The sequence below is a fragment of the Artibeus jamaicensis genome, unplaced genomic scaffold (assembly GCF_021234435.1).
Source record: "Artibeus jamaicensis isolate MK-2021 breed Jamaican fruit bat unplaced genomic scaffold, CSHL_Jam_final contig_3174, whole genome shotgun sequence".
NCBI lineage: Eukaryota > Metazoa > Chordata > Mammalia > Chiroptera > Phyllostomidae > Artibeus > Artibeus jamaicensis.
The window spans coordinates 4,489,504-4,509,678 of record NW_026521738.1 but is presented as its reverse complement, the minus strand read 5'-3'; the positions used below and the strand labels follow the sequence as shown (position 1 = coordinate 4,509,678).

At 36.5% G+C, this 20,175-nt stretch overlaps 1 protein-coding gene across 3 annotated transcripts in view; it reads left to right on the top strand.

The window, feature by feature from the left end:
• EXOC6B (exocyst complex component 6B) overlaps positions 1-20,175 on the top strand; it is a 563,620-nt gene that overhangs the window by 234,092 nt on the left and 309,353 nt on the right. The window lies entirely within an intron of this gene.

Genomic DNA, 20,175 nt, shown 5'->3' with positions numbered 1-20,175 from the left:
TCCCAGGCCAGTGCTCAATCCACTGAGCCACACTAGCCAGGGCTCACTTCTCCTCTTTTAAATTGTTTTCACTATTGTAGACCTTTGTTTTTTAATATATATTTTAAAATCAGTCTGATTTCATAAAAAAATCCTTCTAGAATTTTGATTTGAATTGATTGAAATTATAGATAAGTAATTTTGGGAAGAATTGATACTTTTCTAATGCTGAGTCATCTCATTCATGAAAGAATTAAGATCTACTTTTAAATTATTTAATAGATCTTTTTCCTACATTAATAGTTTTGGGTATTCTTCATTAGGTTAGTAGCAAAAAGACAGTTTTTGTTGCTATTTTGTACTTTATTTTCTAATTAGTTATTGCTGATATTGAGGAACACTATTGATTTTTGTACATTAACATTACATCTGGCAACTTGGCTCAACTCTTATGACAGTTTGTTTTCTAGTTTGTGATAGATTTCTGTACAGTTGATCGTAATGTCTATATATCAGTTTTGTTTCTTTTTTCTTATCCATATACCTCATGGTTCTTTTTATTGCCTTATTATGTTCACCAGGATCATCATTACTTGGTTGTTCAGTATAATACTTGGGCATTCTTGTGTGGTTTCTAATCTCAAAGAGAATATCTTTAGTTTTTCCTGTAACTGATGTTTACAGTAGGTTTTTGGTAAATATTCATCTAATTATTCCTAAACTCCTGAATTTTTAAAAATAAAAACATAAATAAGTGTTGAATTTTATGGAATGTTTTCCAAATATATGATATAATTCTGTGTTTTTTATCCCCGAATTTGTGAGTATGAATTTCATTGATAGGTGTTTCTGATGTTCAACCTTGCCTTCTTTTGATAAATCCAACTTGATGAGGATGTATTACAGCTTTTTTTAAACATCCTATAGAATTTAAGTCCTATTTGTGAATTCATTCATTTATTTATTTTTACACTTTTTTTTTGTTATTTGTATCTGTGGTCATAAGTAACACAGGCCTGTAATTTTCTTTTTATTTTTTGGTATTGTCCTTATATGGTTTATAAGTCAGTGTTATGTTAGCCTCCTTAAAATGGTTGAACATTCTTCCCTTTTCTTTATTTTATGAAATCATTTAAATAAGACAGGAGTTATTTGTTCCTTGACAGTTGAGTAGAAATGCCATGTACAGTAATATGCATTTTTTCTTTACTACATGGCTTTTTCCTTCCTCCCTGTCATCCTGCTTCCATGATCCATGATTTTGTTTAGTTATTTAATTAGTATGTGTGGTCATAGGAATCTACAGTTGTTGTATTTAAGTCAAGTATCTGTAGAAAAAACCATATTTACTCATATCAAATTTCATGTTCATTTTGAGCCTCCTAATTGCAAAATCAAGTGAATTTTTCCTATCAAATAGTGTAAAGTCTATGAAAAAGAATAGTTTATTTAGTTTAATGTTATATCCTTGGTACAAATGACAGTCTTTGACATATAGTAGGTACTCAGTAAATAATTAATTGAATGAATAAATAAATAAGTGGTAACTAAAGAATGCAGTCTATTTGTTTGCACATATATTAACTCTAACCTAATTATTCATTTATTTATTCGATAAACACTGATTTTTTCTTCTGCATGAAATAGATTTGGAGAAGCAGGGATGTGTAAATAAGTCAAGAACTTAATGCTTTAAAAAAGTTACAGTCTACCAGGGCAGAAGTATAATTTTTGAATGACTATAATATGACAGTGTTATATCTCATCACTGTGTGCATGCTAGTTTTTGTAAGATTTAATGAGGTAAAAATTATAACAAATTTTCCTCAAGTGAGAACTCTAATAATTTATAAGTGTACTGAAGTAATTAATTTGCACACTTACTAGCTGTGTGGTGTTAGGCAAGTCACTTAAAACTTAGCCTTTTCATATATGAAATGTGATCATAATTACCTGCTTAGTACAGTTATAATACTGTATGAATGGTGCCTAGCTCAGACTGTGGCACATGATTAGCATTTAATGGATGGCAGTTAATCTAGCACATGTTAGTATCTCTGATGCTGACTATTAGACACATTATTAGTACTTTAAAAATTATTTGACAAAGTGTAGACATGTACATAGAGGTTCTAATCTTTGCCATCCACATAAAAAGTTCATCAGTTATTTAAAATTTATACATTCTTGTCCTGGCTGATGTAGCTCAATGGATTGAGCACAGGCCTGCAAACCAAAGGATTGTGGTTCGATTCCCAGTCAGGGCACATGCTTGGGTTGCAGGCCAGTTCCCAGCAGGGGACCCACGAGAGGCAACCATACATTGATATTTCTCTCCCTCTCTCCTCCCCTTACCCCCTAAATATAAATAAATAAAATATTTTAAAAAATTTATACATTCTTGCTCTGACCAGGTTGCTTAGTTGGTTGAGCATCATCCCACAAACTGAAAGGTCAAAGGTTCAATTCCTGGTCAGGGCACATGCCTAGTTTGCAGTTCCATCCTCAGTCAGGGCGGGTATGAAAGGCAACCGATCGATGTTTTCTCTCATATTGATGTTTTTTTTCTCCCTCCCTCCCTCCCTCCCTCCCCCCTCTAAACCCTCTCTTCTTTCCATTCTCCCTTCCTCTCTTTCTGAAAGCAATGAAAAAATGCCCTTGGGTGAGGATTAAATAAATCAATAAATAAATCAATGAATAAATATTTATACATTCTTAAGTATACAAAGACTGTATAGTTCCTAAACTATGAAGACTAAACAGGAGGACTTTAAATTAGAAAACTGTACTTGAACAATAATTAAATTTAAAAAATTAAAAAATTTTTCTACACAGTGATATTTTATAATGTTGAAATGTTTGATATCCATAAATTTTTATAACAATTTGATAAGCATTGTTTATAAGGCAGAGGTAGGCCTCCTCCCTTGTTCATGTTTTCTAGAGAACTCAGCTCTAATTTTTTTCTGGAATATAGTTATCTTTTAGACATTGCTGTCCAGACCTACAGGGACTAAAAACTCAAATGTCTAGTAAAGTAAGGGCCAGAGCATGTACAGCTTCCGGGGATGGCTCTTTTCAAAGCTTTCTGGGGGCTGTCATTTGTCACTTTTCTGTATTTGTTTCCTCATTCTCAATCATTAATTTGTATTATGCATGGTGAAGGATAGGTCTTCATAATGTTAGTGACAAAGATATTTAAAATGGATTACTTAATATAAAGGTTTGTAACGCAAATATTTTATTTCCCGATGTAATTAGTGTTAACATTAATATTTGAGAAAAGATTTGGGAGTAGAGAAATGAGGACCAAGAGGTAAATACACCTTATTTCTCTCATTGTTTCCTGTTCCAGTACTTGCCTCTACTTCACTCTTCATTGTCTGGTCAGCCCAGTGTCTCATCAGTGTCTGTGTCTTACTGGACCTTTCAGCTGCTTTTCTCTCCCAGTATTTCCCCTTCTCCTCTCGCAGCCTTTCTGAGAGTTGTACCTGTTCTGGTCCTTGTGGGCTTTCTTTCTTTGTGTCCCTCAGGGTTTCCGCTTCTTTCTCGCCTGCCTTTCTTGGATGGTATTACCTACTTTCGTGCTTTAATGTGCTAATGACTTTCACACCTGTATCTCTTCTTCTCAGGTAGTTTTCCTTGAGCCTTACACTTATAAATAGTCCACTGAATCTTACCTTTTGGATATTCCATAGGTAGCAAAAACGCTTTATGTTTCAAAATGAACTCATTACTCCCCCTGACCCCCCACCCCAAGTTTACAGTGGGCTCAGATAATAACAGTGTCATCTATCTAGTTACCATGCAAAACCTAAACTCTTTCTTTTTTCTTTTTTTTTTTTTTAAATATTTTCTTTTATTTTTCGAGAGAGGGGAAGGGAAGGAGAAAGAGTGGGGGTATCAATGTGTGGGTGCCTGCCACTACTGCCATGTGCCTACTGGGAACGGGTTTTTTTCTTAATAGCATATTCAGATTATCCAATCTTGCAGATGGTACCTTCATCTCAAAATGTTTTACTTCATCTCATCCTCCCTATCTTAAAATGATTGCTCTAGTTCAGATTCTTATCAGGATTATTGAAATAGTCTCCCAACCGTTCTATTTTATTTTTTAATTTTCATTGATAGTACTTAATGATTTATTGAATGCTGTCAACTCCAGCTTTCTCTCCTTTAAAAAAATTTAAATTATTTTATTGTTGTTCAATTACAGTTGTCCATATTTTCTCCCCACTCCTCTCCCTCACATTCTATTTTGTATCATAAATTGCTAACTTCTGCCTGTTGTGTTAGTAATCTATCATAATAATCTGAACTATGAGGTCTGTCCAGAAAAAGTCCAGCCATTGCTAATATAATGAGAATGGTTTGTGTAATAGCGATGTAACCTGGTAGCCAAGGAGAGTGGACTGGAATGTACATGTGTGAACAGTGACAACTTCACTGAACTAGTCAGTGGAGCGGTAGATGCCCTTGAGTGAGAATGTGTACTGTGTGGCCATTGCATTCAAAATGACTGAGCGAGTAAAGCAATGAATCTGCACAAAGTTTTGTATTAAGCTTGAACATTCTTCCATGGAAACTATTCAGATGATTCAGAAAGCTTCAGCTATGGACAACTGGTAATTGGCAGGTTCATCATGACAATGCACATACTTGCATATCACGTCTCATGCAGAGTTTTTTTGTGAAACATCAAATCATCCAGGTGACTCAGCCCCCCTACAGCCTAGATTTGGTACCCTGCAACTTCTGGCCTTCCCAAAACTAAAATCACCTTTGAAAGGGAAGAGATTTCAGACCATCCATGAGATTCAGGAAAATACAACAGGGCAGCTGATAGGATGGTGTTTGGGGAAACTGCGTGAGGTCCCTAGGTGCCTACTTTGAAGGGGACTGAGGCATCATTGTCCTATGTACAATGTTTCTTGCCTCTTCTTCTTCTTGTCTCTATTTTTCATATTACATGGCTGGATACCTTCTGGACAGACCTTGTATGTTACTTCGTAAGTGGTCATCTGTGGAGTAAGATACAGAAGTATAGAAGATAGCATTTCATAGTTTAGAAGTCTTCCATGCCCTATCTGCCATATTTCCTGCTGCTTACCACCTTGCTTTAATAATACTGAAATGCTTCTAGTTTTTTGAATATACTATGTACTATGCTATTTCATGCTTCTCATCCATTCTTCATGCTCGTCCTACTGCCTGAATTAGTATTCTCATTTCTTGTTATTTTACTGATTCCTGTTTACTTCATAATTGTGCCCTCCAGCAAAATTTCTGATATTTTAGGTTGACCTCAGTGGACTCCCATCCCTTTTGCATTATTATAGGACCCAGTGCATGTTTTTCCTAGTGCTTACTATATCATAGTATTTTAAATAGGTATTCTTTTCCCTCAACAGACTATAAGCTTTTTTAGGGCAGGTACCATGTTTTATTCCTCTTTTTTAGCCCTTGTCCTTAGCATTCAGTGTTGGTAGTATATAATACTCAATAAGTGTTGGTGTTTGACTTTGAAAGATAAGTACCTTCCTTTGACCCGTGAATGAATCCAGTGCTCTAGTCTCAGGCAGTGTTATACAATATCAGGGCTGGGACTGAGAGGAGGGAAAACAGTTCTGTTGCTGTCCAACGGAAGGATCATAACAGAAGTAACAAAAAGTTCTAATATTTTGTCATTTACAATAGTGTTTATCTGAACTTTTGGCCTGGAGGATAACAAGGCACACTTTGAATAAACATGGCAATATTTATTATTTTTAGTGAAACCGACCTTCCATTCACCCTCCTTTTATGGCTGTGCTGCTTATAAATTCCCAAAGGATTATTTGAAAAATCCTACTTATATCTGCCAGCCTTATCAGTAGGGCAGGAGTTCACGTATTGTAACAGGAGGTCAGATTTCGGTCATGGTCTTATAGATGGGGCCAAGCACCTGTAAATTCTTCCTTTGGTGACTAAAGTGAAGTACAATATCAAACAGGCAGGGAGACTTTTCTAGGAAGTGCTGAACTTTGACAGGAAGGGCAAACTTTGTCAGGAGGAGGGGAGGGAAGAAAGTGAACAAGGGTCAGATAGTGGTTGAGACTTGGTCCTTGATGTAGTAATGCAATGGGAGTATTCAGGGCAAATGTAGATATATTTTATAGATTTATTTAAACAACTTACATTGTTTAAATCTTCATATACAGTTTAGAGATGGGCAGGTAAGAGATAGGATATAAAGCATGTTACAGTCATTAAAGATAGTATTTTTTAAGAAGAGAGAAAATGACAAAGCTAAAATGTTTTCTGGAAGGGCAATGATGAATAATCTGAGATTCTTGTATGTAATGTAGTAGTGATTTAAAAGATGGGTGGACTATCTATCTGTCTAATGAAGACAAGAAACCAGTCTGGCAGATTTTCTTATAATTCCGTAAATTCAGTGATGTCTGCCATGTTTATGGTTTCCAAGCCTTGAACCCAGCTTGTTTTGGACAAAAATTTGTATGTACTTTTAAGCTCCTCCATATACTGAGTCTTCTTCAGATTTGCTGCTCACTCACCCTCCTGTCACTAAAAGGCTACATCTATCCTGTCAAGGAGCTTGGGTTTCATTAACAGACTGCAGGAGCAAACCTGTAAATACAACCACAGCCCTAGTGTGTGGGTGTCCTTTAGGATCTTATCTTCTTGGGCATCTATATCACCTGCACATTAACAATTTTGAAAAATTCTGGATTAAAAATGTTGATAAATAAATACCTTTGATCTCTATATTTTTCTGCATGTGTGTTATACTGTAATAAAAAGTGTAAAGATTTCTGATGTCCTGGGATTAGGAGTAGAAATTATAGCAATGTATGATTTTTTTTAGTAAGCTGCAATCCCTTAGTATTATGTGAATTGTAATATAAGAACCTCAGTTGTATCTCGTCCTTTGATAACTAAAGAAAACTGAACCAGCCAAAGATACAAGGGAGTACAGAATGTAATAGTGCAGTGAATTCATTATTACGAAGACTCTAGCAAGTACAGTATTATTTTAAGCTCCTTGGGCAAAGGGCTTCTAAGAATTAGATGAGAGCTGTGAACCATTTCCCTAGATAAAATGCACAGATATACATGCATGTATAATTTTGCTTAGAATTTCAGAGGCTTCCTTAACTTCTGAATCTTATCCATTATAGGCCTAGAAAGAATCCTTCATCTAATAGGTACTACAGGGTCAGTAAGGTTCCAGGTATCTACTGAATGGAGACCTGTGCCTCAGACCAGCTTACCCCAGTTCCATTTGACTGCCCTCTTTTATTTCTCCTAAGGACTGCCTACAAACTTGTCTTTTTCTTAGGTTTAGAAGCCTTGCCAAAATCAAAATTTAAAGGCATATTTCAAAGTGACCTTATTTCTGTGTCATAAATCCTTATTCCCCGAGCAGCCATTATGCATGGCAAGCTGGTAACCGGTTTTTCTGTCAGGAATAAGTTAGCCTTGGCATCTAAACTAATAGTTTTGTCCCCTGAAATATTCTGTTCAGAAGGATTAGAGCCAGAGAGGTTTAGGAATGATTATGAGAAATGTAGATAGTAATTTATCCCCCTGAATATAAGTAATTGTATTAAATTTCAGAATATTTTACCTCTTACTTCTAATATCTCTTTTTACTGGCTATAACGAGGAGAGCTGAAGCAGCAGCTGGGCTAGAGCTACCCCACAGCCTCGTCACAGTCCTTCGAGACCGTCGCTGGAGCAGGGGTCGGGGCTGGGTGGCACGGGCAGAAAAGCTCCTGGGAAACATTTCTCCCTTCTAATCGGAGAGTTTCTGCTCACATGCTCTGCACTGACAGCCGGGAAACTGCGGAAGTCCTGGTCGTGTAACTACAGATAATCGCAAGGAAAGGGTTTGGAGAGTGGAAAACGGAACAGATGTGAGCAGTTCTAAGTGACATGTTTTCTGAGATGTTCAGGGGATTATTTAAAGGACTTTGGTAGCAATTGGCTGTTATAGCAAAGCACTTGGGGAATAAATACTTGAAGAGTCTAAGACACTCCTGGAGTTTTCACTTAAAGAAAACTGGTTAGCAATGACATTCTTAAGGTTAGGCTTAAAGACCTTATTGTATAGAAGTGGTTGACGGTTTGTTGTTTATACATTGATTTTATATAAAATGTAGTTCAGCCGTCTCATAGTGTTTTGTTAATTTGACTACATTAAGTAAGTGACTTAATGTTACATATGAAGAAAACATCTCATTTGGTAGAGTCTGGCCTCACTCTGAATCATGCTATGAAATTGTAGTTTTGTTGGCACCAGAGGTAAGACCTTTAAGATTCTTATTTCTGAATTTTTATCAGTAGGCACTGTTGCTATTTATTTATATTGTCATGCTATTCACAGTTGTCCCCCCTTTGTCTCCCTCCCCACAGCATGCCAGCCATTCCCACAGTCAACCCTCATACCCTTGTTCATGTCCATGGCCATGCATATATGTTCTTTTTCTAACCCTTTCACCTTCTCTCAAATAGTCCCTACCTCAGAAGGCGCTGTTGCCATTTGATAACCAAGTAAATTTAGCAGCAAGAATTAGAACACAGTCTTAAAGCACATCTGAAGGACTGGGTGTAGTTTTGGTGGCCACATTTTAAATTATTTTTAATTAAAAAAAATGAGACCCCTTAAAAAATAGTAAGACATTTCTGCTACATGTTGATTGGCAAATGAAAAAAATTCATGCATCATCTTCACATAGTTTTTGCCAGTGCTTCTCACCGACCATTTCTCTGTCAGTGAATGTTAATGAGCAACTAGAGCTCTGACTGGTTTTTTAGTTTTCATTAAAATTGATTGTAGTTTACCACAGCTAGTTTTTTTTTAAGATCATCTTTATTTACTTTTAGACAGAGGGAAAAGGAGGGACAAAGAAAGGGAGAGAAACATTAATGTTTGGTTGCCTTTCATGCACCCCTTACTGAAGACCTGGCCCACAACCCTGGCATGTTCCCTGACTGGGAATAGAACCAGAGACCCTTGGGTTCACAGGCTGGCACTCAATCCACTGAGCCACACCAGCCAGGGGCAGTGTTTTTTTTTTTTTTTAGCTACTCTGATTCTATTATAAATGTTGAGCCTGTTGACTTGTATTTATTTTATATAACTATATTATTTAATCTCTTTTAATATTTTACAAATACACTTGAGTGAACACTTAAATATTTGATTTGGGCGTAAATACAAGCATGGTCATTTACAGCTCCTACGGTAAGACCAGTGAGAATGAGGCCTGTGTGCAAAATTCTAGGTGCCTCGAGTTTGTGAATAAGGGTTATTTTTTCTGCTTTGACATCTTAGAAGATGGTGTTCCAGAGAGAGGGGGTAACATCACTGCATTTTACCTGTCACATGAGATTGCAAACTGTGGATATAGGATTCCAGCAGCACCAGAGGCACATGGCTAAAAGATCTATATTTCCTTCAAGTTGTTTCTGGGGAACACCAGTCTCACCAGGTGATCTGTTTGAAAAAAGGTGGGAAGGGGCTCCTGTTTCAAATGTCATTGACACTGTACTCTACTGCTGTCTTGGGATTTTTTACAGTTCACATTGGTATATTCAAGTATATTCTGAGAAGATCTGCCAGAAGTAACCATGTTAAATTACAACCATACTCAATTTCATTTAAGCCAGCATTTCTTGATATGTACATACAATGAAAGATGCAGAGATGATCAGGACACTCTCTGCTTTCAAATAGTTTATAATGTAATGGATCTAGAGAAAAGCTGCTTTGTAAGGGACTCTGAAGAAGCCTGGCTTTTGAAAGAAATCCACCACGCTCATTTGAAATATGTGCATTTTCTTTGGGAAATACGCCTTTCTGAGAATAGCAATTTGAAAATGAGTAGATGGCATTTTTAAATCCTTTGGAATAGCAGGTCATGAAGGAATTCTTATATACTTGGAATTTATTTTTCAAGAGCTTTATGTGACTGATACTTCAGTCACTGATATTTAGACAGTGTTTCTCTTAATTCTTTTCATAACCATATTTAAAAATTTTCATTTGAAGTGGACTTCATTTCCCTCTCAGACTGGTCATCTGTTTCCCCCACTATCTAAGACGAGTGAGTGGCACTGTGGAGAAGCCTGCTCCTACTGTAAGGGCAGAGCTGGAATCTTTCTGGTTTATTTCCACACTGATCTGGAGTACTCCTGAGCAATAGAACGTGTGCGAAGTATTTTCTTTAGAGAGAGAGAGAGAGAGAGAGAGAGATATTTTTAATGTGGAAAGTTTTGCCTTGAGATTTGGTGACTCCTAGTCCATCTCCGACAGTTAACAGATTGTTCCACCGCCTGACCGCCCTATCTCACTGCCTCCAGATCCACTCCCCCACCGGTGCCTGGTGAGGTGAGATAGGCGTAAACACGGCACAGATCATAGAGAAAAGCTGAGGGTGAGATACTTTGTGCACTGCATTGATAAGGACACAGGAAAAGCCATTTGTAGTGATAACTTTCCTGTAGTATAGGCTAATGGGCCCTGGTTTGTAGTAGCTGTAATCTCACTTTTTATGATTGTCATATTGCTCTTTTAACCCGGTGACCTTATTACCCATGGGCATGCATATCAACTGACTTTGAACCAAACAAGAGGCAGAAAAAAAAGTGATTAAAATTTTTTCCCTAGACATGTTTGTATTTGTTTTGCAAAATGCTTACTTAGGGAATATTGAACTTGTCAAGTGTGTTTGCTTGTTTTTTTTTAAACAATAATATCTCACTTAAACAGCTTTAGACAACTCAATAATACAGTTATTTATTATTAGGCTCTGATGAAATGAACAAGAAATAATTCATTTTCCATATAACACCCAGGAATCCTCTTAAACACAATTTAAATTATATCAAAACTGTGCTTTAAACACTTTACTTTCTTATGGTTCTCAGAACAAAGTAAACTTGTTAACCTGGTTTATACAGTCCTCCATATTCCCCCCTTGGTTTACTCTCTCTCCTCCTGCCTGCGCACAGTCTATACTCCAGATGTGTGGACCCCGAGTTCTCGCGTAACGATGCCCAGCAGGCAGTTTTCTTTCCTGAAACGGACTCCACATTTTATTTCTCCCTTTTAATCTTTCTCTCTATTGACTTGCCACATTTCTCCCATTGCTGATATCTCTGGATTTGGTGTTTATAATCTCTTTCTCTCATCTCAAATAGTGAACCATATTGTTTACGTCTTTTCTTCCTTTTCCTTTCTATTTTGATGATGACTGCCAGGTTTTGTTCGTTTTCAGTTTTTAAATGTAAAGATTTTAGTTGTTTTTAAGTTCCTTGGAATATTTTCTATATTGAGTACTTAGTTTAACACATGGTCCCAGTAGTTTTGGACATTATGGGAGTGGCAGGGGAGTCATAAATAACTGTAAGCAAGGCCTTATGGTCTAAACTAGAGGACAGGTAGGAAAGGAGTTTCCTTTGTTTTATAGAGGAAATGTGGCCATTCATACAGTTACGTAAGTTGCATCTACCAAAATGATCTTCTAACCAGAAGCAAATGCCATAACTGGAGCTCATGTTTATTTGTGGTTGTAGCAGGTGTAATGAAGAGTTTGTTTTTAACCCATGACTAGAACTGATTTATTTTCCATTGTAGGGGTCTGGGAAAGCGGAGCTTGGGGCTGTGGTGGATTCCCCCCTTTCTCAGAGTTCTGTAACTGAAACCACAGTGTAGAAGTGAGGCAGTTTAGAACCTCAACACTGGAGTAAAAGCTCAGGCTTTTTGCCTGTCCACACCCCAGATTTTCTCAAGGAGCATATGTAGAATCCATCTTATTTTCTTACCTCAGTGTTTTTAACTAGAATTCCTAGAAATGTCAGAACACTATGTTATTCCCACAATAAAGAAGGAGCTCAAAAATAATTGTGGAATGAGTGAATAAATGAATGAATTAATGAAAATACCTCAAGAAAATGCTATAAAAATTAATGGAGACCTAGAAAAGGACTATCAAGTATGCCACAGTGTACGGAGATTTATTTGTTTTGGTTGAGGTTAACGTAGTTCACCAATCTATTGTGTAGAGTGTTAATTAATTAAGGGTTGGAATTTCTTCTTACCCAAAGTCTGTGTTAACCTTTTTTGTAGATATGAGAAATATGGTCATTTATGGTGTTTCAAGGTGATACTTGTGGCAGTTCAGACTGTACTCAACTACATGTACTAAAGCCCAACTATAATGGTTGAGACGAGCAGAGTTCAGTTTTTCTGTAACAGGACAAGAAGTCCCGCTGTGGGCGGTTTGTTGCTCGTGCGGTGCCACTGCACTGTCAGCACCGCTCGGTGCTTCCAGTTGTTCCAGGCCTCCACGCAGGTCTTCACTGCATTCTTGCAAGACGGTGCCGTATCTTTAGGCTGCCCTGCAGGAAGAGAGAGGGTGGCGATCCCTAGTGTAAAAGCTGCATTCCATGGGAGCCCATCTCTGTCAGGAAACAGTAGCTTCTGTCAATGAATGAATGATTTTGAAACAATTCTTTTGTACTTTTAGAAATAATTAAAATTAGAAGCTAATAGATTTCTAGTCAATATGGTGTTTTTTAAAAATTAGGGACAAAGCAAATAAGCTTGAATCTAAATTTTGATCTAAATATGTTACATAACTTCTCAAAGCCTTAATTTTCCCATTTTTAAAAATGTAAATAATTGTGTTTATCTCACAGTGTTTCTGTGAGAATGAAATTAAAGAATATATGCAAAAACACCTGGCATATTAAATCTTAAAGGAATATTTCTTTCAACTTGTATGTATTTTGTTTTCTTGTTCTAGTTGTCAAAGTTTCATATTATAAAAAGGACTTTTTAAGAATGCAATAGGGAAGGAATAAGGAACTGGAACTAGACTAATGCATACATAATACATAACTACACAGATATAAGAAATAGTACAAGAAAACCTGTGCGTTTCCTTCCACAACCCATCCCCATTGAAGGTTACCTGTGTTATAAAAAATAATACAAGAAAACCTGTGCACATCCTCCTACAACTCATGCCCATTCACTGTTACCTTTATAACAACTCTAATCTAGAGATTAAGAATCAAAATATTAGGGGGAACAGGGCTTTTGTATGCCCTTTCTTTTAGCCACCTCTTTTCACAGAAAGTCTAGGACAGTCGAATTACTCATCTAAAGTCACATAAGTGGCAAGTAGTGGAATTAGAATGAAAATTAGTTATACATTCTCTATCTTGTGTTTTTCCTCCATTAGTTGTCATCATCATTAAAATGGTTAAATTTACTGTGTTATGTATGGTGTAAGGTCCTATTCCAGGCAATTACCAGCATTGTAGCTCAGTATATTATATTGCGTCCTACTATGATATGTAATAGAGAACATGAACTTTATAAACAAAATTTATAATTTGTCTTTTGCTGCCAGTAAGTGACTAGACGTAGGGTTTTCTGTTGATAATGATTAGAACTAGGAATGGAGGTGGGAGGGCCTTGTACCTTTTTTTAGTTTACCCTTTCAAAAAGTCTTTGCTCCTTCAGAGCTGACTTTGCTTCATACTTTAACAACTCTTTACTCTGTTTTTATGCAACTATGCTTGTCAAAAATTTTGCTCTGGCTGTCCAGAGCCATCTTCTGGGGAGGTCTGATGACCATAGCTGTAGAAGAATAGGACTGTCAGCTACTTTCATTCTGTGAAGACGGTCTGTCTGCCGACTAGTGTTTTTTTTCTTGTGACATAAAAAGATGGCACTAGTGTGTGTAAGAGAGTGAAAAATCCATACCACACCACACTTGGCTCTAACTGGTTTTGGGCTAAAGCCATCAACAGGGCTACATGTGAGTTTTTGAAGGTATTATTCAGATTTTTAGGAGGGGCTTGAGGACACTTTCCCTAAGTTATTAGTTATGTTTGCCCTATTGTCTTTCTGGGCTTTCCTGTGTTATTCAGAAATTCAGAAGTATAACTTCTTCCATCAAATAACACAATAAAAATCTTAATGAAAAATATAAAAGAGTTTTTTGATATGGGTGTTTTCACTGGGGAAAATAGAAAACTGTGAGTCTATACTAATGATAAATAGATATATAAATGAGTGAATGAATACATATATACATAAATACATGCATACATAAACAGAGGAGAAGACTGTGGTATTACCTGTAGTAGTATGCTGAATGTCTATGGTTTGGAGACAGTTACAGGTCTCTTGCATCTCTGTACAATGTGTGTGCAAAGGCCCTGGCTGTGTTTGTTCTAGACGATCTTTTCAAGGTCTTTGTGTATCCAACAGCTTTGTAAGGTGGGAACCTGAGAAAAGCGAGTGTGCTTCCAGATTTGGAAGATCAAGATAGTGTTTGGGGGGGAATAAAGGTTTTTGGATTCCCTGTGCTCAGGGTTTCTCTCCCATAAAGGAAGCCTCTGCATGTAGGTGTCACCCGGACTTCCTCACTGCCTTGTGGGAATTGGGACTCTGGGGATTGATTCAAGTATACATTCTAGTGCTCTGGCTGCTGCTGTTGGTCAATGCTAGTCATGGAGTCCTTTGTCTCTGAACCAGGACTTCTGTGCCTCCTGCTAGTATCCATCAGAGTGTCCATGGTGATCTGTTGGCTGGCAAGTGGTTAAAATCTCAGACTCTTCATGGTTCTTCATTTTGGGTTAATTACAATAAAGATTTATTTAGGCAGGAACTATCATTATATACTAAATCTAGGGGTGAGATTTTGGTAAAGAGTGGTACGTTTGTGTGATATTAAATTTTCTCCCCAAGGTAGCTTATTAATAACAAAGCAAAAATTGTAATTGGATGCCGTTTTTACCAGGCGATAAAAAGTGACATCATAGTTGAGGATCTGAATGGGATGCCCTGAGGGAGACAGCATTACTTCAGTAGTATTCTGACCCTGAGTACATAACCTGAATTTAATTTATGAAGAGCATGCTGTTGGAAGGAAAGAAGGAAGGAAAAAAGAAGGAAAGAAGGAAGGAAAAGGAAAGGAAGGAAGGAAGGAAGGAAGGAAGGAAGGAAGGAAGGAAGGAAGGAAGGAGGGAGGGAATTTATTTTTAAATGCCAGTCATAAAAGATAAAGGAAAGCTTCAGAATATTTCAGATTAAAGAAAGGTAAAGAGTATGACAACTAAATGTAATGCATTGTCCAAGACCAGGATTTGGCAAACATTTTCTCTAAAGGGCCTGACAGTAAATATTTTGGGCTTTGTGGCCATAGGGTTTCTGTCTACCACTCAAGTTTATTGTTATAGCTTAAAAACAGCCAGACACAAAATATAAATGAGTAGGTGTAGTTGTATTACAGTAAAACTTGATTTACATAGCAAGTAATGGGATGGTTTGCTGACCCCTGTCCTAGACTAAATCTTTTAATTGAGGGGAAATATGCCATAAAGGACATTCTTTGTTCTATTGACACAATTGAAATAAGGACAGTGGATTAGGAAAATGTTGTATTTTCTAAAATTGTTAATTGTTCTACTGCTATAAAAATTGATCTTATTCTCAAGAAGTACATAACACATTATTTAGGAGTAAAAGAATCTGGTATGTATAATATACTTTCAAATGGCTAAGGAAAAACATATGTAGAAATAGAGCAATTGATAAAGGATATGGGACGAAATATTAAGGTACATAAATCTGGGTGAAGAGTACATGGGTGGTTTTCATACTATTTTTAGTTTTTTTATAAATTGGATTTCAAGCGAACAGTTAAAAGAATATGTGTGTTTATATATATAAAGTTATATGTATACACATAGCCCATAGGGAGAGAGAAAAATATTTAAAAGTTGGTAGCTCCTTTACACTGTCTTGATAGATACCTGTACAAAAAGAGAAATTAACCAAAACATGAATTGAAAATGATTATCTGTGAATGAAGTAACCAGGGAAGCCAGCAGACATCATCCTTGGCCTAATCTGAATGCATTTAGTTACCAACGGCTGTAGTCTGCGGGGCCAGAGGTTTTAGTGCGGTCTACAAGCGATGGTGGGAGCCACATTTTCCAGACTGTGAAACACAGGGTGCCTTGTTTAGTCAGCACAGTTTAGGTCAAATGTGGTTATGAAAAACAGATGAATTCTGGTGATCAAGTTGTACTTTGACAAATATTCCATTGTTTGAACATGCAGTAATTTCTGAAAAATGTGAAACAGCCTGGACTGCAGAGATTGAGTTTTCTCTACTCGACTCCTTTGCCTGCTCACAAAGGTCTTGTCATCGTGGGGAGTAGAAATAACAGGGCAGAAGAAGTATGTTAGGTACTCTCCTCCTCGTTTCCCCCCCCCCCCCTTGCTTTACTGGCAAATCAAGCAGTTCTGGGCAGGCTGTTTTGTCAGCTGGAGGTCTTGCTCTACCCTGGGCTTTGGGGACAGCTTTTGTATTTCAGTTTTGTGAGTAGTGGTATGTTGTGAATTGGATACTTTGAGTTTATCCCATTAATAGAAAAATGCTACTTGAGGTTTGGTGAGGCATTGGTGTATTTTACTGGCTCTTCTTTGTATAATCTGAGAGTTTTTATTTCATCCAGTGTCTGGTCTTAACTCAAGAGGCTCATCTGTAGAGCTGTTTCTATAACTTAAGAACCATAAAAAGAGAGTGGAGGCCCCAGATACCGATGCAGAGAACACTGCCTAGAGGCACGTCTTCTCTGATGGCTTATCTTTCGTTTTACAAGACTGTGTTGTACTTTTTAGGTTGCTTCAGGATTTTGCCTCACCCGCTTTGTTCATTCATCCATTCAATAAATATTTATTACATACTTATTGTACACAGGGCACACGGCACATCCTTTTGTGTTTGGGTAAAGTTTCTGTTCTGGATGATTTAAACTGTGTTTTCTAACATGGTAGCCACTAGCCACATGTGGCTGAGCACTTGAGACATGGATAGTTTGAATCAAGATGTACTGTAACATACATACCAGGTTTCAAAGGCTTGATACAAATGAGGACAGTAAATATTTCACTAATAATTTTTATATTGATTGGATATTGAAATGATAATACTTTGGATTCATTGAGAGTTGAATAAAATACATTATTAAAATTTACACCTGTATTTTACTTTTTTACTGAGGCTTTTAGAAAAATTTAAAATCGTATACGTAACCACAATTTGGGCCTTGCATTATATTTCTGTCAAACATTGCTGCTCAACAAATATGAGTTAATATATATATGAAACTAAGTATTTTCCCCCTCTTATCATGAAGAAATCCTGGTCATTTCTAGTATTAGTACACTTAACATTTTCTATAAAAAATATTAGTCACAATTATTACACTCTCTTTTTTCCCTTCACTTTTAGTGATGGTCAGTATATTTCAAAAATACCAGTAATTCTTGTCAAATTGGTATACCGTATCTGAATAAGTGTAGAACCATGGTGAATGTCTCTGGACAGTCATTCATTAATAACAAACTGATACTTAGAAAAAATGATGAGTATTACCCAGGAATCTTGATGTTAGTTCTCATGAATTTGCTAAAACTTTTATATAAGGTGCTAAAACCTTAAGGAAAATCATCATTGTTTTGGGTTTTTTTTTGTATGTATGTATGTATATTTTTAAACCATTTTAGCTATGGAGAAGTGAGATCATGGTAGTTGCATAATATAGTGGGTTGTAAAATATGAAAGAAAGAACTCATTTATAATCTCGAATAGTCATTTATAACTTATAAATAATTACAGAAGGATGCAGTTCATGTTTCATGTGTATTTTTAAAGATTGCCTTTGGTTGCTGAAATCTACAGTGCATTCTGCTCTGAGGAGTGTAGACCAGGGAAAAAGTTTTGACGGCTGCCTGGTTGTGTCTTTTGGAAATGTTGGTCTTTCGTGCCATGGGAAGGCTGCCAAGATCTAAGTATTTCAGTGCCCTACAGATGGTTTGTGTTTTAGAAGCTTGAAGTTGAATCTTCATTGTATACATTGTGATGTATATATACTAGTGTTGGACCTCTGCAATGATTGTTGCAATTTTAACATCTTTTGTTATCATAGCCCCATGATTTATATTTAGTCTGTCTTTAATTAGGTAAGTCATATTTGGTATTAGTGGCATGTGTGAATTCAGGGATGCTTTTAATCTCACTAAGTCTCAACCATGGTATATAGATCATTTTCAGGGCTTTCTGTGACTTGAGATCCCAGTAGAGGGCTGTCCTGATGAGGAGTAGGGTTGTGGGCAACTTTAAGGGAGAGGAGAATCAGACTCCTGCTCTAGAGTTGTTTAAGCGGAGGTAGAAGCATGGTGTGTAGCCAAGAGCAATCATATATTTCTGGATAAGTCTGGCTCTGTAATAGGAAGCCAGAACGGGAAAAATCATCCTTTCCTTTCTCCCTCTCCCTATCTCTCTCTCTCTCTTTCTCTCTCTCTCTCTCTCTCTCTTTCTCTCTCGCTCTGTCTCCCTCTCTCTGTCTCGCTCTCTCCCCTAGTGTTGACACTTTTTTTTTTGCAATAGGCTTGTTGGAAAAAAGACCAGTCAGTCTAAGAATACTGCTTTTACTGTGCCTTATATATTGAGCAAGACAAAGAAATGTGAGACATATTGTTACATTAAAAAATTAATGTAGATAAAACAGATGACTACCAGCATATATGGAAATTTCCTAATTTGGGAAAGGGCATCTTTGAAATACCCACATCAGAGATCATACTTAATGACTAAACTTTTGAAGGATTTTGAATAAAGTCAGGACAAAGAAAAGTACTAGGACAGATGCCAACCTCCACCCATTGTGTTCATTATTCCCAGGGTTCTTGGCCCAGAAAAATAATTAAAAAAAAAAAAAGAAGATAGAGTAAAAAACTTGTGCAACATACACAATAGCATTTCTCTAAATCAGTCATTTCCATCAAGAAAGTACAATTGAAAATAAATAAACCTTCCAATAGGTTATTTAGAAATTAACCTAAAAAATGTACAAGGCCTTTATGGTGAAAATTTCAAAATTCTATTAAAAGACATATAGGAAGTATTGAATAAATGAAGAGAGATATTCTTTTAATAACTGTGATACCTGGACATTGTAAAACATTCTGTTTTCCCCCAATTTAATTTATAAGAATCAATGAAATTGAAATTATCATTTCAGTAGTTAAGTTTGTGGTAACTGGGCAGCTGTTTTTATGATTCACTCGAAGTTGCTGTGCTGTGTAGGCTTGGGGCTTGCTGTCCAGGCTTGAGGCTGCATTGCAACGGCCAATGCGCCGCGAGAAGTTCTCCTTTATTTCCACAAGGCCACATGTAGGAGGCCCTTTATTTTGACGTTGTTTCTGGTAGCAAATAGTGGAGGCAATCTAAGAGTTCGTCATGGAGGGTCTGGATGAGAAAAACTGGTGTTTACCTATGATTGAAAGTGCTATGCTGTGTATGCTAAGCAACTATAAATTATAAACAATATTCATATATAATAATATATAAAGATTCCAGAAAGATGGTGCTGGGGGATCAAAGTAAGAAACAATACAGTTGATAGCCTGCTGTCATTTATATAAATTAAAACAAACCCATCAAAAACACTATACATACTTTTCTCAAGGATACACTTTCATATAAATAAATATAAAAGGTTCATTTGAATAGTGTTTTATTTCTACTAGCGTGAGTACCTGTATTGACTATGGGAATTGAGTATAAAAAATTTAAAAAAATAAAAAAGTATACTACTATATACTTAACAGTATGTCTTGAACTGGGATAGTGTTATAAAGTCAATTCTTTGCAAGTGATAATAAAATGCTCTAAACTGTTCCCACTTGAATGTCATGTTATCAGACAAATGCCATTAGCATCCGTGAAAAGGCTCCTGGGAATTTCCTGCATCACTACCTCTTCCCTGAAAATCCTAACAGAGTTGTCGCAAAGCATGAGTGGAAGATTTTATTATTTCTTCTTTTCTGTGCAAATTTAAAACCAGTAGTTCTTTTTAAGGTCATTGACATACATGTCAGGCTATATAAGGTTGTTTTCCTTATCTGTTTTGGAGATTCAAAATCAGAAAGATTTTGGTGCTTATCATCACGAGTTTATACACATCCAGTATTTCTACGGTAATCCTTAGTCATCCTACATTCTTCAACAGCCATTCTTTCAAAGGGAAATAACTACACCATACAAAGTAACTGATTCTTTAATACAACTTTCAGTCAGGAATATAATTTTTAAGTAC